Genomic DNA, 6000 nt, shown 5'->3' on the forward strand with positions numbered 1-6000 from the left:
CCCTATATAATTTGTAAAATTACTCTAAAGCGCTTTACACCATATGGATAATAGTATTATAAATAATTAGTTATAATTGTGAAACAAAAAACAAAGGCTTACTATCACTTTTATACATTAAGCAAGCAGATAATCATAGCAATGTGCACATACATGAATAAACAAAGGGTGGTATTTACATAACGTCTTTGCAAAGAGTCAAAACATGAAGAGGGGAGTTTTGATGTCTATCTTGAATTTAGCCAGGGTATTTAACTTCTTAATAGCAGATGGTAAGCTATTCAACAACGTAGCTGAAACCCTCCTAAAGCAACGGTTTCCATAGGTCGAAGTACGAGATTTTGGGACACACAACAATGATTCTGACTCCGACCCTTTATCGTACAGGTAACCAGTGCAATGAATATAGCACAGGTGTGATGTGCTCTCTCTTTCGAGTACGAGTAACCAGCCGGGCTTCAGTGTTCTGGGCCCTCTGCAGACGACTAGTTAGTTTGTCGGATATACCACAGAGCAGGGTGTTACCATAATCCAACCGACAGGGAACACGTGAATGCACCAACATACTGCATGCATCTGCAGTTATAAACTTCCGAATACAGCCGATGTTCCTGATCTGGTAGTAACAGGATTTGGCAATAGCCTTCAATCAAAGTATACCCCTAGGTTTTTAACAGATTGGACAGTCTAAATAGTTCTGGCACCGACCTTGAGTTGGAGAGCCATTGTTTGCTGAAACTTTGGGTCGTCTTTTCCGGATTAGGCTTTAGAATGTTTGCGTTCATCCAGGTACTGATATCTGTCAAACAAGCTCTCATGCTTTCTGTTATTGTATCCCAACTGTCCTGTGGTTTGATGACCATGTAAATTTGTGTGTCATTAGCAAAGCAATGATAGCGAAGGCTTTGGCGACGACAAATCTCTCCGATCGGATTAGAGTACAGGCAATATTTTCGTGGTCCTAACACCGACCCTTGAGGAACCCTGAAATCTAGTATTTTTTTCTTGTGAGGTGGTACATCTGATGGCAACACACTGTTGGCGTTAACTCAGATAAGACTGTATCCAGCATAGTGCGGTATTAATCGCACCATAAGAGTACTCCAGACGTTTATAAAGTATGTCATGGTAAATGACGTCAAATGCAGCTGACGACAAATCCAGCATGACAAGCACCGCTCTGCACTTGTTATCCAATGCAGAAGCTATGTCATTACGTACACGTAGGGGGCCGTCTCAGTAGTGTCCCATGGTGTAGGCCGATTGCAGGTTGTCATGGAGACTGTTTGCATGGATAACCTCTAAACGCCGGGACACAACCTTCTCCAAGATCTTAGATAGAAAAGGCAGATTTGATACTGGGCAGTAGTTCTTCAATTCCTCCTTGTCCATTCCAGACTTCTTCAACAATGGTCTAACATGTACCTTCTTGAAACACCATGGAACCTTTGACTCAGCCATTAATTTGTTCATGATTGAGGTAATCAAGGAAAGCAGTGCTTCCCGACATTGATTTAATAGGTCTGTAGGCAGTGGATCAAGCTCACAGGACTTCGATTGCGAGGTCACAATGATATAGCGCAACTCGTCCTGGGTTGTTGGTGAGAGCTTTGTCTATGGTTCCCCATCAACTTTAATGTCAGCTATCATGACAGAAATATCATTGTCAGCAGTAGAGTTCACTTCCGACATATTTTTCCTGGTCGAGCTGATTTTATTCAGAAAATAATCGCTGAACTTGTTCGACAAGTCTTTTTCAGAATGACAGCTTGGTAGGACAATTTCACCTTTCTGAACCATTAAGTTTTAATGAGTCTAAAAAGCTGTCTATGGTCCTTACGACATTCTCCAATTGTTTCGAAACAATAAGCCCCCTTTGACTGAATTAGAAGTGAACCAATTAGCCGACATTGTTCCCTATACATCTGTTAATTAACGGTTATTTTGGTCCTTCGCCACTGTTTCTCTGCTTTTCTACGGTTCTGTTTTCTACGCGGAGATTTTCATTATACCAATTATATATTATTCGGGCACCGAGCGACAGTTTAAGGACACTAAATTCAGAGGAATAAATTACTTACAGCGATCAGCTGTTGTTGGCTTGATGACATGTAGATTCTCGTGCGATACTGATGATGTCGGAATCCGTGTTGAAGCATCGTAACGGATTAATTTAGGTGAACCGGATTGCGTTTGAATGTGTTTAAAAAGGTGCGCGCACGTGCATTGTATGAGTCGGGCAACAGTTTTTTTACAAAGTCTAATTGAATCTGTGAAGATTTTTTTAAGACTTCTGTTGCGCATTTCAAAAGTTAATGAATAAATTATAGATTTTTTATCGTGTGATAAGCAATTGGCGGCCTCGTTTCCAGATAAAGTAGTGGCAGTTTTTGATAAATCATTTTCATATTATAGCTCTAACGGGCTACCGGTTTGCCGCCTCACTGAATCTATGTGAACAAAACACTTATGGTATGATTAAAAAATAAGGTTCACTTTATCATAACAAAGAGTATCGGATTTTGTTTGCACCTGCCTCGAAGTGTCTGTAATGCTATGCTGTGGTATCGTACGTCTGTAGTCTTATCAACTATTTTTATGTACCACCTGTGCCAAGTAGGCTTAATATTTGACCAGCAGATACCTTGAACGGTTGCAGCACACTTACTTTTAAGATAATTGAAATCTTAAATGTTAAACGTTTCAAATAACATTATATAACAAAACAAAAACATATTCATTTGAGTTTAGAAAGCTGTTGACCTTCAACAAGGTGACAGACATTACGACAGGTATTACATAATATGATGTAGAATGCGTTTAACTTTCCGCAACACCTATCACAGTCTCATTATTTTTTTAACACTGGTTTGTTTATATGTCTCTTCTCGGATCCTGTTGTGGTCTTTTTATTTAGTTTCAAGTTACTATATTTCATTGTTTATTAAATAGTTTTACTCTCCTGCCTCGAAGTGTCTGTAATGCTATGCTGTGGTATCGTACGTCAGTAGTCTATCAAATATATATTTGTATGTACATGTACCACCTGTGCCAAGTAGTCTTAATATTTGACACGCAGATACCTTGAACGGTTGCAGTACATTTGACTTACTTTTAAGATAACTGTAATCTTACATGTTAAACGTTTCAAACAACATTATATAACAAAATAACTTGTATATATTCATATGGACAAACCCCTTGAAAATTTAGTCCAATAGTCATAGCATAAAAACAAGTAGTCATAAAATGTAATTTTTATATGTTTTAGGGGTTTAGATCGACTTTCGGTAAAAAGCAATAAATTATATAATAATATATGAATAAATAGATTGATAGATAAATCAACCAATAACTATAAGGCATGTTGTACATTGAACTACTACTCATTTGAAATCATGTCAGCTCATATATTACATGTAAACTAAGGCAAGTTTTAAGACACCACGGACAAAATCCATCCCTAATTGAGAGTTGGGGCGAGATATCGTGAAGTGTCATTCAAATTACGTGATTTTTTTATGGATTTTCGTCATCTGCAGTCATATTTTCCATCTTTTGCCAGCTTTGTACCCTGAGATTATCTGGAGGATCGATCATCTGTTGAACAGACCAGCCGACACACCAGACAGATCTGACCATGACAGGGTCATTTGGGTGTGATACAGCGGCGGTACGACATATCCTAAGATAGCAAGCGGTTTATTTGCATAGAGGACGACTTACACTGAATTCGATGGTCTATTGTGTAAGACCGTCCCATTTGTCTACAGTGCCAGTAGATTGTGGACGTGTGTAAACACTTGTATGTTTTGACACTGTCCAGTAGGATAGCCAACCCTAACCCATGGCTGGTATAAGGTAGACTTTGTTCTAGTTCGAGAGGAGTTTAGGGACCGTAGAACCAAATGATTTTCCATAGACGATGGTGTTAACGTTTACCACTGTCCTGGTTCAATGGGTTTATGTTATCCACACTGGTTCACCTGCCCTAATTTTGAAGAATGTTATCTCACACACCTGTAATTTTTTTTTCTCCACAAATTGTACCTATTTGATCTTTTCTTTTGTATTAAATTCGGCACCAAAATTTACAACAAATTACACACTTAATAAACTCTCCCAGACAAGGCAGACTTGAACAATTTTAATTATTTTTTGTATACATTTTACATCCATATATATTGCTTAACCCACACATAAAGCTTTGGAAAAATCTGCCTTCTAAATATACAACCAGCAGGCCCCAAGGCATTCACTTTCCTATCAAATCTTCTGCTCAAAAGGGACAAATCCACAATATATTTTTGATTTGGTTCCGGACGCGTGGTCCCTATAGGATAGTTCACAGAAGAGGATCTGGATTTGACAGAACATTTCCTTTAAACTATATTTATTTGTGTGTTGTGAGTGTGATTGAGTATATATTATATTAATCTGTGGTGTACATTATCTTTATATATAGTGTAAATAAATATGTATATACTGTATAGAGTGTATTATTGTGTTGTCATTGCCGGATAAGGCTGCGTCGCTCGTCCCACAGTTACATATTTACCTGTATATCTTCTAGACTACCGCGAGCTGGGATATTTGACACTGGGTTTATCATCTGAGACGTGATTTGTGGACGTTGAGTTTTGGAGATGTGTGGTTGGCACACTGTGTATCAAATGAGAAATATTTTCTAATCCGTATTGTCACAGAAATATTTGCCAGCAAGCAATGTAGAAAAAAATTGATCACAACTGTTGTGTCGTGACAGAAGAATTACAAAATGTGATGGAGATACTTTGCCAAGCATTTTATCTGTACATAAGCCATGTTGAGTTGAGTAAATCATTTTGAGTTGTTTTGATAAATTGAAAAGTGTGTCCTTTTTAATCAAATACATACAGCTGTACGTGTTTTGAGTTGTTGTCATAAACACGTGTGACCTTTGTGATAAGAACTTTTTTCATGCTGCCGAATTTTAAACCATACCTCTGTTTACATTTATTTTTGTTGTTATAGGGGAAATATTTACGAAAAGTCACTGTATAAGATAATCTACACTATATTTGAAATAAAATATAACTTAATTATTTTAAATCTTTTATTCACTTATCAAAGTTGTAGTTTAAAAGGCAATTATATCAAATAAAACAGTACATAATTATACATTTGATTTTTTTGGGATGAGAATTTAGCCACCAGTTATACTTTTAGACAGTTCCCTTAAAGTTATAGCAATGCTACATTTGTATTACTGAATTTATAAAAGTTCAAGAGACATGTAACATTTCTTAAATATTTCAAGTAGAAAATCATACATATCAAGAAATTGTACCATAAATATTCAACGATTTTTTTAAAATCCGTTATTCATCTATGGCATATGAACACTATACAATGTATATCACTAACCAATTATTAAATGTCAGCTGTTCAGAATTATTTGAATGGGGCTACACATTTCTGCGCTGGAGTTAATACTGAAGTGAACTGGAGTCAACACTGAAGTGAATTGGAGTTAACACCGAAGTGAACTGGCGTGCACTTCAATGTTTTCTCATGTGCACTTCCTTGTTCACTACGTGTGCACTTGACACCAAGTTAAGTTTGCTCCCAACTGTATATGAAGCAAATTGAGCTTTGTGTGACTGGTCTTTGAATTGAATTATCCAATTAAAAGTTATTGCATACATCTACATACTTCAACGATTCCACTAACATCTATGTAAAGCTGACAAACGTTGCCACTGTCTCGACGTCAAAAAATAATTTAATTGGCTGACGTCGGTTTGTTAGTCAAATGAAAACGAGGCATCTGGTTACAAATGTTAGCACGTGGAATGCGACAGCCGTATTGTTTTAATTGATTGATCTTATATGATAAAACCCAATGGATTATCTCCCTAGATTTAAACATAGCCAGAAAATATCCTTTGTAATACGTTTTCGCATTCAAATAGTGCAACAAAGAGAGAGAGAGAGAGAGAGAGAGAGAGAGAGAGAGAG

The 6000-nt window shown here is 37.0% G+C and overlaps 1 protein-coding gene across 1 annotated transcript in view; it reads left to right on the forward strand.

The window, feature by feature from the left end:
* LOC110460541 (benzoate carboxyl methyltransferase-like) overlaps window positions 1-6000 on the forward strand; it is a 49738-nt gene that overhangs the window by 34613 nt on the left and 9125 nt on the right. The window lies entirely within an intron of this gene.

This window comes from Mizuhopecten yessoensis, unplaced genomic scaffold (genome assembly GCF_002113885.1).
Source record: "Mizuhopecten yessoensis strain PY_sf001 unplaced genomic scaffold, ASM211388v2 scaffold10427, whole genome shotgun sequence".
In the NCBI taxonomy this organism is placed as follows: domain Eukaryota; kingdom Metazoa; phylum Mollusca; class Bivalvia; order Pectinida; family Pectinidae; genus Mizuhopecten; species Mizuhopecten yessoensis.